The sequence below is a fragment of the Bos indicus x Bos taurus genome, chromosome 17, assembly GCF_003369695.1.
Source record: "Bos indicus x Bos taurus breed Angus x Brahman F1 hybrid chromosome 17, Bos_hybrid_MaternalHap_v2.0, whole genome shotgun sequence".
NCBI classification, from domain to species: Eukaryota; Metazoa; Chordata; class Mammalia; order Artiodactyla; family Bovidae; genus Bos; species Bos indicus x Bos taurus.
Genome location: NC_040092.1, coordinates 52,585,944 through 52,602,191, shown reverse-complemented (window position 1 = coordinate 52,602,191; position 16,248 = coordinate 52,585,944).

Genomic DNA, 16,248 nt, shown 5'->3' with positions numbered 1-16,248 from the left:
TCTCCTGCATTTCAGGTGGATTCTTTACTTGAGTTACCAGGAAGCCCAATCTTACCAGGAGGCCAAAGCAACATACTTAAGGAAGGCTGCTCTAGTTGAAATATCAGGTAGGGACACCAGAGTCCACCTGGTTACTCCCTTATGGTACCCACTAGACTTTGAGCTGTAAACCTCAGGAATTTATGAGGACTCTGAAAATCTGTGGAAGAACTTTTAAATTCCCTAAAACAAATATAATGATCAGTTGTATATTTTTCTATAAATATCATAATACTATTTAAGATGAACCCTTGATTAGAAGAAAATGACATCATGATAGTACTTATATTTTAGAATATTATCATGTAATGTTAACTACACTGAAATTCAAATATGTATAACTCAAGACAACCTGTAGTGATTTTGAAAAATAGCCTTTCTATAGAGTCTTTAATCAAATGTTTACAACTATTTGGCAGAAGTAACACAATATATAGCCATAACTTTCAAGCTTTAGTAGAGGTCTACTAATTAATTTTGTACTTTTCAGGACATTATTTTTCCAAAGACTTTATTTCAAACTGTAGATGGAGAGAAAGGAAGTTATTTGGATTTGAGGGTCCAAATGATTTTTATGAATTCTTTGATGTCTGCTGACTTAATCTCCTCTGAATTAAACGATTTATTTGTATTTTTATTCTCCCACTCTCTTCACGTGGTTCTTCACCCAAACTTTCTTTCTTTGAACATGCTGCTAAACATCACAACCTAAATCAGTTTATACAATATGCCATTTTCCTTATCTCTAACATCATTGTCTATTTTGAAGAAAATACAGTATACTTAATGAGTGAAAATTTTAACAACATTGCAACATAAACTATAGCACTTATAAATTGCTGGTTTTCATTTTATAGTGGAAAGAACACATTTTGAGAATGTTCAGTCCAGTTTTTAAATCCAGCTGCACTTCTCATTAGTCTCAAAAAAGTGTCTAAACTCCCCTAATCTCTAGCTTTAGCAATTTTTCCAGAAAACCATAAGCTTTCTGAGACCATAAATTAAACCTTTTTTAAAAAAATTAGTGGCATAGCTCTTTCCCTACAACACATACACAGACATCCTATTGCACACATGTGAGTGTGTGTGAGATGGATAGATGAGTGGATGGATGGATGGTTTATTGGGGAGTGAATGGTAGAGAGCAGGCTGCAGAAGTGAGGGAAGTGACATAAAGCAGGAGATTCACTGTTGAGTTGGTTACTGGTGAGGATAACTGAGGTTCAGTCATGCCAAGAGATTCTAAAAAGCCAGAATGGTTTACTCAAGGGAACAAAAAGTGAAAAATCGATCCCTGGCTCCCAAGCCCCATTGGTCGAAGGTCATTCATGGGATAATGAACAACCCTTCATTTTCACATTGCACAGGCATAAGTGTGAGGCACCCATGGCTGCTGAGATGTAATTGTTAGGCCACACCATCTCAAACCTGGTTGCCATTAAAAAAAAAAAAAAAAAAGAATTAATTTGGACTCTGTAGAGGTTAGGTGGGGCACAAAAGGCATCTAACAGAGAATATCCAGACTCTGGTGAACATTTGGGCACTTAATAGCTCTAAGACATTTTATTTATGATGAGTGAATAGAGTAGGGACCTGTAACACCTACAACACAGAGTTACTGTGAGGTTAATTAAGAATGTGTGTGTGCTCAGTTGTGTCCAGCTTTTTGCAACCCTATGGACTGTAGCTGGCCAGGCTCTCTGTCCATGGGATTTCCCTAGCAAGAATACTGGATGGAGTTGGTTGCCGTTTTCTCCTCCAGGGGATCATCCCAACCTAGGGATCAAACCTGCATCTCCTGCCATTGCAAGTGGATTCTTTATCCCTGAGCCACTGGGGAAGCCCAAGGATGTAAGTAGCAGCTCTAAAATATGCTAGAAATAGGCATGCAGTTTTGTCGAGTTTGAATATTCAAAACAGGTGTTAGTCACTCAGTAGTGTCCAACTCTTTGCAATCCCATGGACTGTAGCCCACCAAGCTCCTCTGTCTATGGAATTCTCCAGGCAAGAATACTGGAGTGGGTTGCCATTCAGTTCTCCAGGGGATCTTCCCAACCCAGGGACTGAACCCAGGTCTCCTGCATTGCAGGTAGATTCTTTACTATCTGAGCCACCAGGAAAACTCTTTATACTGGAGTGGGTTGCCATGCCCTCCTCCAGGGGATATTCCCAACCCAGAGATTGAACCCAGGTCTCCCACATGCATTGCATGTGGATTCTTTACTATCTGAGTCATGAGGGAAGCCCAAGAATACTGGAATGGGTAGCTTATCCCTTCTTCAGGGGAACTTCACAATCCAGGAATTGAACCCGGGTCTCCTGCATTGCAAGAGGATTCTTTACCAGCTGAGCTACCCAGGAAACCCCCAAGGATGAACACAAGTGATCTTTTTCTACTTTTTCTATTTTGTAGCAGGATTATTAAAATTTGTCAAACCATATTCTAACTAATGACAGAAAAACCTGACCTACCTTTATGCAATTGGTTGTGGGGCAGGTTGGGCAGACCTGAGGCCATCCTCTGTTTTAGTCTGTGGAAGCCATGGTTATAGAGGTGTGCAGGACACTTTTTCAACTTGGTGTCTACAGAGGTTCCCAGGGTTCAGCCTCTCCTGAGTCTCTCTTATTTCTCTTAACAAAAGAGTAGCTTATTTCTCTTAATGAAAGCCTAAAATTTTTTGGAGATACTGGGATATTTTTTTTTTCCCTCTATGGTATTCTGGAACCCAAAGGATGTGGAAAGACCACCTCCCATTCCCATCCAATGTGAGCAACCCAATCAATATCCCTGCTCCACTGCAGAGCCCTGTTCTAATGCTGCAAAGTCTGCAGTGAAGTCCAGAGTTTGCTTCTCTTCCTTTTCCCCCTAAGCTCTCTTTGCCCTTCATCAGTGAGAGTGTATTAATCTATTCTGGGTTTGAGAAGGAAAGGTTTGAAGAGCAGGTACTCAATGCCTCTAAAAGTATAATTTTTCTAGGGAAAATTGTAAACTCGATTCCCAGGCTGAGAGACAAGATAGATACAACTGGAGAAGTTCCATAAAGCTTAGAATAGGAAAACTCATCAGTTACTGCTTTAACATGGTATCTCACTGTACCTAAAGATGTATTATCACCTGTATTTTCAATACTAAATTAAAGCATGATGTACCTAAGACTAAGTAAGACTATGTATTTAATGAACAACTGAAAGGCTTTCCTGTGGCATAAACCACCTGTTCACAAATTTTCTGAAACAGAGGAATTTAGTGTAATATAATTAGAACTAGTTTATAGTCTCATTAATTTCAATCATTATATGAACATGAGCAAATATTCTCAAAATATCTATTTGCTATTATGTAAGTAAAACTGCAAGTTAACAGAGGGTCTTTATAATATTTGTGTTTACTGAAATTACCCTAATTTACAGATTAATTGTTTATAATACATGTAGGGGAAGGAAAGTTAACATTATCTTCATTATAATAGATTTGTCCAAACAAACTCTTAATACTTTTAATTATTTTAAATTATGGAGCTAAAAATCCTAGAAGATCTTAGTCATAACAGTACTATTTGTGGTGATGATAGTAGAATAATTTTTATTCCCTTTGTGTTTTTCTGGATTTGCTAGCATTAACTTATCTTTTCTTTTTTTGGCAGTCAACATTTGTTCCTTATGTTATTATATTAATAGAAAAAATTATTATAACTTCTATACTCACATTTCTCGTGAATTTACTTCTGGCCTTTTCTCTTTGCCCTCATATCTGGTTCCTTTCTATTCTGATTTCCATTTGCCACAACTTTTATAAGTATTTGTGCCATCCACCTGCCTGAAATGCTATTCTCTGCAGTCTGCAGCCCGCATTGCCCTCTCATGGCTTATGTTTTTAAAGACAATGTCTGTGCTCATAACACTAAATATGCTGATGAGTCCTAGTACTCAGTGGGTTGACAATCCCCTGCCAACATCAATTGGCAGACACTAGGCTCTCCATCCTTTCAAATAGCTCTGCCTTCCTCTCCATGCCGACTGAAATTGTCATTTTCACGAAGCCCCCATTGTTGCAAATTAGCTATTGCTGGCAGAAGTTCACAGGCTGTTTCCAGGCCTTAATTTATGATCTGTGCATCTATTTTCTCTACTCAGACCAACATAGCACAGAAGCTCTGATGAATTTTAGCCCTTACTTATTTAGGTAACCAAACTGAAAAAAAGAAATCTAGGTATGTTTTTAGCCATTTCTTCTATCTTGCAGTCATCCAGTAAAGGATAAGCATATCTTGGTTTCTTTTCCTAAGGACACACATCTTATTTATTGCATTGATTGAGTTTATATACAGAAGGGAGGTGCTTTTTCTGTATCCAGGTTTATCTCAACAGTAATACTGAGAGACAGATAATGGTACAAATAAGATAAAAAGTGGGGTTGAGATCAAGAAGTCAACATTTCTTCTATCTCACCTATAATGTTGGTAATTGTTTAGAGACCTGAAAAACAAAACTAAGCTAGTATAATGGAAAGAACTAACTGAATATAACAGCGGGGCTTCTCACTCCATTTTATTTTTTTAACTCCTTAGGAAATGCCTTAAAGCATTACTACTTGCTGAAGCAGTTCGTTTAAGACAACATTTATTTATCATACAACAGAAATAATGAGATCAATATACAAGCTTCTCCTCCTTATATTCCTAGTCCTTCTCAGAGTCCCCAGAGGCATAGAGCAGATGTTCAATAAACACCATGTTGATGTGAACTCTGGGAAGACACAACTATTCAAGGAAGAAACTACATGAGAATTTATCAGTCCAAATTATCCTCAGAAACTCTCAAGAAAACTCAGATTTCACAGAACCTCTTTTAATTTTAAAAATGGAGTCTAAGTGTATATTCACCCCCTCCCCTTCCCTCCCTCTCCTCTTTGCCACTGGCCTCCCAACTTGTACCCAGGGGGAGCTTTAAGGTGACCTTGGTGTTGGAGTGGAAAATAAAAAGGTCACATGAAACTTATGTGATGGTTCAAAGCCTCTAAATCATTGATACCACATCATCATGGACCAATGGAGATCATTACTAGTTAATACTTTAACTGACACATTTTGTATATTAGAATTAGAGTACCCCACATATCTCTAAATTACTTAATCTATGCTATTCAAAGAAACTGTGTGACTGAGGATACGTATTTATAGCTGAATGTTTTCTATTTGTATTATGCAAAGAAAGAAAATATAGTCTCTATTAGTAAAATATCTTAAGGTAAAATTTATTTTTAAAGTTGGCAATGCTATCTAAATAATGGAATAGTGAATTTATAAATAAGATAATTCTGTAATTCTATTCACTCTGCCTCATATGTATTCAAACAAATGTTTTAAATAAATATCCTATCTAACATGTGGTTATTCTCATAACTCTCAAGTCATGATTTTCCCCTAAAGTTCTATAGCAAATTTCTTTCAATACAAAGTCTGCCCTGTGGCTTTGCATAATAATCGAAGCAAACAAAAATATTATTCTTTAGGTATATACCAAATGATGAGAAACAGTCTTCTCTATTCCCAAGTTAGGACAAAAATACTCACCTTTTTGCAGGTGTAAACCAACACTGACAACTTTAAATGAAGCTCATTTGAAGGGTGGGTTATATATAAAACATTAGTATAATAGAGCGATTAACACTATTCCCAGGATAGATGAATGAACTGCTGACACAGGGCTATGTAAATGCTGTCCCTAAGTACGGAGTAATATGATATGTATCACATAAACATGTGTCTATACGAGCATACAAATGAATGAAAACATATACACACATATAAACGCAAGTTGTACAGGCCATTTGGCAGAGCGCTGCCAATTTTATACGGTGATACACGGACAAGTGGGAAAACAAACATCTGCTATAGTTTATTTCTTCGTGTAAGTGATTGAAGTAGCCCATCTTTTAAAAGTGAGTTCGTACTTTGGTCTTATAAGTTTGGCCCAATTTAAGCTTTTTTTCCTCCCTTAATCATTTGAGGAAATGGTAAAAGCCAATGGATACAGTGGAACATGGCTTATGAGGTGATAGTCATGTTTATGGGGTGAGCAGAAAACACGTCTATCAGAAGATGTGCAAACAAGACAACAAATTTCAATTCACAATTGCTTTGGGATTCTGCTTCTCTTTACAGAACAATCGGGAAGTGGACAAAATATATGTAGTTTCTCTAATATAAAATCTCAAGAGAATCTTCTGTTTAATAGCCTCTTCCAGTGTTCTTGCCTGGAGAATTCCATGGACAGACGAGCCTGGTGGGCTACAGTCCATAGGGTTGCACAGAGTTGGACACAACTGAAATGGCTTAGCACACACACAGTAGATGAATAAGAATCAGAATTTTTACTTGCTACAGTGGACTGAATATAATGGGCAATGATATAGGTGAGGGAGGGGAATCAGAAGTCTAAACAAGTTAATAGAGGTAAAACTAGAGCTGTAAAGCAGCTTTCTCCAAATAAAGAAAGAGAAAAAAAAATCCAAACATAGTAAAAACAATTAAAAGATCTTTCCCTATAGAGATGATTGGTAGAGAGAAAAGCAGTGGTAATATTAGAAGTGAGTTTACTAATACTACAAAGATGCCTTATAAATGCACATCACCCAGGAAAGATCAGCCAGAACAACAACAACCAACTCTGTAGTTTGTTGATGAATTGTGATGAATTGGGGATTAAGGGCCATTATAATGGACACATCATAGCTAGGACATGGAAGCAACCAACCTAGATGTCCATCAGCAGACGAATGGACAAGAAAGCTGTGGTACATATACACAATGGAATATTATTCAGCTATTTAAAAAATGCATTTGAATCAGTTCTAATGAGGTGGATGAAACTGGAGCCTTTTATACATAGAAGTCAGAAAGAAAAACATTAATACAGTATATTAATGCATACATATGGAATTTACAAAGATGGTAACAGTAACCCTATATGTGAGACAGGAAAAGAGACACAGATGTAAAGAACAGACTTTTGGACTCTGTGGGAGAGGGTGAGGGTGGGAAGATATGGGAGAATGGCATTGAAACATGTATATTATCATATGTGAAACAGATCGCCAGTCCAGGTTCAATGCATGAGACAGGGTGCTCAGGGCTGGTGCACTGGGATGACCCTGAGGGATGGGATGGGGAGGGAGGTGGGAGGAGGGTTCAGGATGGGGAACACACGTATACCCGTAGCTGATTCCTATCAATGCATGGCAAAAACCACTACAATATTGTAAAGTAATTAGCCTCCAATTAAAATAAATTAATTAATTTAAAAAATTTTGAATTATTTTTATTCTAAGCAAGAAGACAATGGCACCCCACTCCAGTACTCTTGCCTGGAAAATCCCATGGATGGAGGAGCCTGGTAGGCTGCAGTCCATGGGGTCACTAAGAGTCAGACATGACTGAGCGACTTCACTTTCACTTTCATGCATTGGAGAAGGAAATGGCAACCCACTCCAGTGTTCTTGCTTGGAGAATCCCAGGGATGGGGGAGCCTGGTGGGCTGCCGTCTGTGGGGTCACACAGAGTCGGACACGACTGAAGTGACTTAGCAGTAGTACTAGCAGTAAAATTGTACATTCTTTTAATGTATCTGTATGAATCACACATGGAGAAGGCAATGGCACCCCACTCCAGTACTCTTGCCTGGAAAACTACATGGACAGAGGAGCCTGGTAGGCTGCAGTCACTTCACTTTCACTTTTCACTTGCATGCATTGGAGAAAGAAATGGCAACCCACTCCAGTGTTTTTGCCTGGAGAATCCCAGGGACAAGGGAGCCTGGTGGGCTGCCATCTATGGGGTCACACAGAGTCGGACACGACTGAAGTGACTTAGCAGCAGCATGAATCACACAAAGAACAAAAATTATCTGTAACCCAAAAAAAACTAGTCTTTTTAACTATTCTATTTATAAAATGTTGCATTTATTGATCTTTTTTTTTTTTTTTGACATGGAGATTCTGTTTCCTTTTCTCAGTAGATTATGGTCACTGTTGCCAGTAAAAGTTGTTGTGTTTATTCCAAGTCCTCTAGAAAAGGAGACGTTTTTGTTGGACATATGTCCGGAGCTGCTCTGGGGCAGCATAGGGAAAATAGTTTGTTTACTGTTGGTAAAATGAAACTGAACTAAATCCCTGTTTCTGTGGCAAAGGGAAGGGAGATCAGAACTCTAATGAAAAGAGTCAAAGAAAGGCACTGTGCTTAAGAGGGGACTCAGACTTGGCTCTCAAGAGGACTAAGGAGAAAGCTGTCAATTAACAAGAGCCTACTTTGGTCACCATCTGTTACTGGTTATTACCCTTCTCTCAGCTTGACATGTTTTTCTTTTCCTGTCTGTGCCAACAGAGAGATTCTGTTGTTTGACTTATCTACTATGCTCTCTTTCATTAAGTATTATCACCTGATTTTCCTTAGGGAATTGCTCTCCTTACTCTTAGGTTATGTGGATTAGATGGGACTGAAAGCGAAAGTGTTAGTCACTCAGTCATGTCCAACTCTTTGTGACCCCTTGAAATGTAGCCCCTGCCAGGCTCCTCTGTCCACAGAATTCTCCAAGCAAGAACACTGGAGTAAGTAGCCATTCCCTTCTCCAAGGGATCTTCCCGACCCAGGGATCAAACCCAGGTCTCCCACATTGCAGGCAGATTCTTCACCATCCGAGTCACCAGGGAAGCTCAGATGGGACTGGACTCACAGGCATTCCAGGGGAAAAACACATGATCTGTGTTTGGTCCACTGCAGTCATAGGGATTAGTTTGGGATGGATCAACCAGCCAAAAAAATGCAAGTTGGTTCTAAGACTTTTCCTCGAACCAGTGGGAAAGATGTCTTTCTGCTGAGGTCCTTAAGCTGATAGCATTTAGGTCTGGAGTTTTAAAAACTGTATGGGGAGAGAATCCTTCAGGACAAACCGTATGAAGAGGAATCAGAAATAAGATGTAATATATATAAGAAAAATACATTCCTGGTGATACTGAGAATCTTAATCCAGCTATTCTGGAAATCAACCTTGGATATTTCAGTAGTGTGAGCTCTTGACCTCTCTGATTTAAGATAGAATAGGTTGTATCTGTTACTTGCAACCCAATAAGTATGCTAATGAATTACAGAACTGATAAAATTAATATGATTAAAATTACAGAAATATATCCCTAGATAAGCAAAAAACCAAACCTAAACAAAACTATCAAAGGCACTAGAAGGTAACCAAAAGCAAAGCGATTCAGGAGGGAAATCAACCTTTGGATGAGGGGAAGGTATACAGCAATTTCTTGATTTTACAACTTTTGGTGTGAGAGTTTTTATCGTATGCCATAGAGGGTAGCTCAATCACTGATAAAAGCCAGTAATCCTTCGGGTTTCAGGCAATCACAACTGTTGGAAAATAAGGGAAAATTTCCAAAAGAGGTCGAGTCACAGATAGGAGCCTTGAACTCTGTAAACTACCCTCAAACTCCTGGCTGACTCCAGACTTCAAGAAGCCCAAGGCAAGATCTACCATTCAAAAGAGAGTTTGCAATTATATTCCAACCAAATTAACTGATGGCTCTAAGAATAACAAAATTCAGCACTCTTCAGAGGAATGTAATAGAACACAGAATTTTTACAACATATATTCATAATGTCTGGGAGACAGCACACAAGTTGACCTTCACTGGAAATGAATGCTAAGATACAAGATTTTTGAATTTACAAAGACTTTAAAGTCTCTATTATAACTATGCTTGTGATGTAAAGAAAAATATGCTCAAGATTAACAGAAAAATTAGCAGAGAAATCTAAATGATAGAAAAGGACCTCCCCAAAATTATGAGGGAGAATGTAGAATTCCATTAAATAAACAAAGGATGAGTAAATTGAGTGTAAAAATCAGTATCTCTTATGTAGATTGGGAAATGTTTCTTCTTGTTCAGTTTATTTCAGTGACTATTTTAAATTTGGTATATTCTTCATTTAAAACAGAGAGTCCACCAGTCATTAATACATTGGTCTATAAATGTACCTCTAACTTCTCTGTTACCTAAGATAAACTTTATAAAACATAAGAGAGTAACATTAACTTAAGTCAGAATTGTCATTTTAGTTTTTGTCATTCTGATATTTCATGTTAATTTAAACACATTTTGGCTCAAAGTAGAAGAGAGATAAATAAATATCTTAAAGTAACATTAGAGAAACTAATTTTAAAATGTCTCAAAATATGAAATGATATAAGAGATAATGAAATTTCTCTCTCATGAAATCATTTTTGCAACATTACAGAAAAAGTGAATTTTAACAGTTCCATGGGAAAGGCAAGGTATCATGATTCCAAAACACATAGACATTAGACTCAAACAGATATAGACTTAAGTCTAAGATGTATTAATTATTAACTAGGTATAGTGAATTAGGTATATTTTTTAGCTTTTTTGAACTTCAGGTAGCTTATTCTCAATTTAAAATTCTGACAATTATCCTAGCAAGTTTCTTTTTCCTCTTTTAATGCTCATTATTTTCTCAGGGTACTTACTGCTACATTAACTGATACAGAGGCTGTATATATTATCATCTCTCATGATACAGTATGCACAGTTATCTGGCAATACCTTATTACCCAGTGATTAAAAATTATATTATTAAACAAAAATAAACAAATGGGACCTAATTAAACTTAAAAACTTTTGCACGGCAAATAAAACCATAAATGGGATGAAAAGACCATCCTCAGAATGGGAAAAAAAAAAAAAATCTGCAAAGAAAGCAACTGGCAAGGGATTAATCTCCATAACATACAAACAGCTCAATAACAAAAACACAAACAACCCAATCAAAAATTGGGCAGAAGACCTAAATAGACATTTCTCCAAAGAAGACATAGAGATGGCCAAAAGGCACATGTGAAGATATCAACATCACCAATCATCAGAGAAAGGCAAACCGACAATAAGGTATCAGCTGACACCCGTCAGAATGGCCATTATTTAAAAATCTACAAACAGTAAATGCTGGAGAGGGTGTGGCAAAGAGGAAACGCTCTCCTACTGTTGGTGGGAATGTAAATTGATAGTCACTATGGAGGACAGTATGGAGGTTCCTTAAAAAACTAAAAACAGAGCTGCCAACAATCTCACACCTGGGTGTATATCCAGAGAAAACCATCATTCAAAAAGACACATGCACCCCGATGTTCATTGCAGCACTGTTTACAATAGGCAAGACATGGAAACAACCTCAACATCCACTGACAAATGGATAAAGAAGACGTGGTACACACACACACACACACATTATTCAGCCATAAAAAGGAATGAAACTGGGTCATTTGTGGACATGTGTATGGACTCAGTCTGTCATGCAAAATGAAATTAGTCAGAAAGAGGAAAAACAAATATCATATATTAACACATATATGTGGAATCTAGAAAAATGGTACAGATGAACCTATTCGTAGGGCAGGACTCAAGACGTAGACATAGAGAACAGACATGTGGAGATGGTGGGGGGAAAGGGTGGGTGGGATGAATTGGGAGATTGGGACTAAAAAGTATGTATTATCATGTGTAAAACAGATAGCTAGTGGGAACCGTCTATACAGCACAGGGAGCTCAGCTCAGCGCTCTGGGGTAACCTAGATGGTTGGGGAAGGGGCTTTAAAAGAGAGGGGATATATGGACACATAAGGCTGATTCACTTTGTTGTACAACAGAAACTAACACAATATTCTAAGGTAACTATACCCCGATTAATATATATATATATATATATATATATATATATATATATATATATATCTTTATGGTTTCCCTCGTGGCTCAGAGGTTAGAGCGTCTGCCCGAGATGCGGGAGACCGGGGTTCGATCCCTGGGTCAGGAAGATCCCCTGGAGAAGGAAATGGCAACCCACTCCAGTATTCTTGCCTGGAGAATCCCGTGGACTGAGGAGCCTGGTGGGCTACAGTCCACAGAGTCGCAAAGAGTCGGACACGACTGAGTGACTTCATATATATATATATATATAATTCTTTTAAAAACAGGTCAATTTGAAAATAAAGTAAGGCAAACATATTTTCTCCATCATACTATACATAGCAAGCCACTTCCCTGTGAAGAGAAATATACTATATTGGTGTACTGGTAAGAAGTATTGACAATAGTGAGTCCGATTTTTACACAGGGATTTTCACATGCATATATGTTTTGCTTTAGGTTTCATCATTTTTAAAGGACATAGCTCAGTTTGTAGTTCCTCATAAGAATAACCAGATTCACATTTCCTTTTGTCTTTGAATATCTGCCTTTTAAATAATCTGCAAAATAAGAACAAGCTATAAATATAACTAGTTCCCTTTTCTCCTACAACATGGTCTTGGCTAATTCCCCAGGGATTCCCCTGATGTACCACTTTGGAATGATTTACACTGTTCTTCTCCCCTCTTTGCCAAAAACTTCAGTATGTTTCTACTCCTCCATCTGGTATGGGAAGTAGAGAGCAGTTCTGTTCAAGAACATTTGTGAGAGGAAAAGCCAAAATACTCATCCCTCCTCCACACTCATAATTTTTCTTTTAAAGAAAGAATTATAGTCTAATGAAAAAAATACAAGCTGTTTGAGATTTTCAAAATTCTAGCCATAGTGTTGAAATGACATCCCTTCAATTATGTATGAATCATCATTTTTGTAGAGCGGGAAAGTAGATACACAAAAGAGTACAACACTTTCTCTGTGAAATGATCTAATAGCTCAGTAATTCACACAGCCTGTCAGCTCCTGCATTAGAACTCCTCGATAAAACACAATGGGTCATTTATCTCTGCCTTCAGATCGTGTGATTATCAATAGGACCCTTGAGGTCTTCTGAGGTAGAATTGGAAACAAAGGTGGCAATGAAATTATCTTAGTCATTAAAAGGGAAGCGGAGATTGAAAACTGACCCCCAGGAATGACTATTTCAATAGATCCCTTGACTCTATAAATCTATGCACATAGGTTGGCTGAACTCTAGAAAGATAGGTAGTAAATTGTTATTTCATCATGACATTACTTACAAAGAGCATAAAAGCATGCAGCAGCATTTTGTAGAATATTTTTGTGTCCATGGGACAGCATACCTATTTGGAACAAAATCAAATAATTGAAAATATTTGAATCATACACATATACATGTGTGTATGCACACACATACAATATTAGCAATATATATATATATATATATATCAGCCCAGCATGACATGATTGGATTGTGTGTTATCATTTTTATGAACTTCAATTACTCAAGCATATTTTCTGCCTAATAACAGAGCCCCAAATTATTAAAATAGAAAAAAGGGAATTAGTTCTCAAAATGAAACCAAAACTATAAACATAAGTATAATGATATAAGTATAATCATAATTATAAAAGGATAATTACAAAAGTATAAGTGTATATAAAATTATATTGCAAAAGTATAATACTACATAATTATAATGAATTTAGAATGGTTTTACTCTCCTGATTATGAAAGTATTATGCTTATTACCAAAACATTCCAATAGTACAGAATCTTATAAAATACAAGATGAAAATCCCCCATAATCTTCCCTGCCTAAAGTAAATCACTGTTAATAATATGATTCATATCTTTCCTAACTTTTTTACTGTCACACAAATATGCATATTATTATTTGAAAACAAAGTAAGATGATGCTATAAATAATGGTTCCCAGGATCTTTTAAAAAACAAAGAGTAAACATAACACACATGCAAACAGGTACACACAAATAAACATTTTTTTTTAATTTAGAAGATGTGTATGTTTTCTTCATAAGTTACATGGATATTTTATTAATTTTTTGATAAGTTACATTGGGTTCAATTTTCTGGCTGGTAAACAAATCATCTAATTATTACCAGTACAATTTACATCATGAGTATTTTTATTTTAAGAATTACTCTGTATATAAAGGAAAGCATGGTTGAAATTTTTATATTGTCAAATAACCCTCATAAAAGAGGTTGTATGACTTCAGAAATCTATAAAATAGACTACTTCTCTATGTCTTCCTAACCACCATGCATTGATCTTTTTTCATTTTTGCAAATAATGTCAAAGAATGTTCAAAATACCACACAATTATGCTTATTTCACATGCTAGCTAGGTAATGCACAAAATTCTTCAAGCTAGGCTTTAACAATATGTGATCCAAGAAATTCCAGATGTACATGCTGGATTTAGAAAAGGCAAAGGAACCAAAGATCAAATTGCCAACATCCACTGAATCATAGAGAAAGCAAAGTAATTACAGAAAAACATCTACTGCTTCATTGATTACGCTAAAGCCTTTGACAGTGTGGATCACAACAAACTGTGGAAAATTTTTAAAGAGAAGGGAATACCAGACCACCTTAACCATTTCCTGAGAACTTGCATGCAGGTCAAGAAGCAACAGTTAGAACTGGACATGGAACAATGTAGTGGTTCCAAATTGGGAAAGGAGTATGTCAAGGCTGTACATTGTCACCCTGCTTATTTAACTTACATGCAGAGTACATCATGTGAAATGCTGAGCTGGATGAAACACAGATGGAACCAGGATTGCCAGGAGAAATATCAATAACCTCAGATGTGCAGATGACGCCATCCTAATGGCAGGAAGCAAAGAGGTACTAAAGAGCCTCTTGATTAAAGTGAAAGAGGAGAGTGAACAAGCTGGCTTAAAACTCAACATTCAAAAAACTAAGATTGTAGGATCAGGTCCCATCACTTCATGGCAAATAGATGGGAAAACAGTGGAAACAGTGGCAGACTTTATTTTCTTGGGCTCCAAAATCAGTGTAGACTGTGATTGCAGCCATGAAATTAAAAGACACTTGCTCCTTGGAAGAAAAGCTATGACCAACCTAGACAGTACATTAAAGAGCAGAGACATTACTTTGCTGCCAGAGGCCCATATAGTCAAAGTGATGGTTTTTCCAGTAGTCATGTATGGATGTGAGAGTTGGACCATAAAGAAGGCTGACCACCAAAGAACTGATGCTTTTGAAATGTTATCCTGGAGAAGACTCTGAAGAGTCCCTTGGAGAGCAAGGAGATCAAACCAGTCAATCCTAAAGGAAATAAATCCTGAACATTCATTGGAAAGACTAATGCTGAAACTCCAAAACTTTAGCCACCTGATGTGAAGAGCCAATTCACTGGAAAAGACACTGATGCTGGGAAAGATTGAAGACAGGAGGAAGGGAGCACAGAGGATGAGATGGTTCAATGGCATCATCAATTCAAGGGACATGAGTTTGAGCCAACTCCAGGAGAGTCAAAGACAGGGAAGCTTGGTATTCTGCAGTCCATGGGGTCCCAAAGAGTCAGAAAAGACTGAGGTACTGAACAATGACAAAGTGATAGGTGATAAATATCTCAGATGTATCTTTTATTTATATTCCTTACATTATTACCGAAACTGGGAGCTTTCTATGTGCTTACTTAATATTATTTCTTCCATGAATTGTTTATTTGCATCTTTTTCCTATATACATTTTCTGTAACAGTGAAACCCTGCCTACCTGGTTTTCTGCATAAAATGTGATCTGATATATGTAACACTGATGGTCATTTTCCACTGTAAGTAGATGATAAAAAAAATTCATATCAGTTAATTCAATAAGTATTTATAAACAAAAAAAAATTTTTGGACACTGATCTTTCCTTAGGAAAATAATAGGTACTGAATAAGTAAAGTGTTGGTTGCTCAGTTGTGTCCGACTCCTTGTGACCCAATGGACTGTAACCTACTAGGTCCCTCTGTCCATGGGATTCTCCAGGCAAGAATACGAGAGTGGGTTACCATTCCTTTCTCCAGGGGATCTTTCCAACCCAGGGACAGAACCCAGGTCTCCTACATTGTAGGAAGATTCTTTACCATCTGAGCCACCTTAGGTGCTGAATACATGAATATAAATAACTCTAAACCAGAATCAGGCAGGTCTCTCTTGGAAAAAAGTGATTTATCACATCATTTGAATAAAATTAACTATTTAATCCCCTTGAGTTGCTTAACAGAACCTGAAGAAAAGCACAATATTTAATTTTGGTCTTTTATTGATGTTGTATAGAGACTATGTGCAAATCTCAGACACCACCTGCTGTCTTCATGGAAGCATATTGCCTTCAATGGAGTCCTATAACACACAGAAGTAGAGCCGATTCAGTATCCT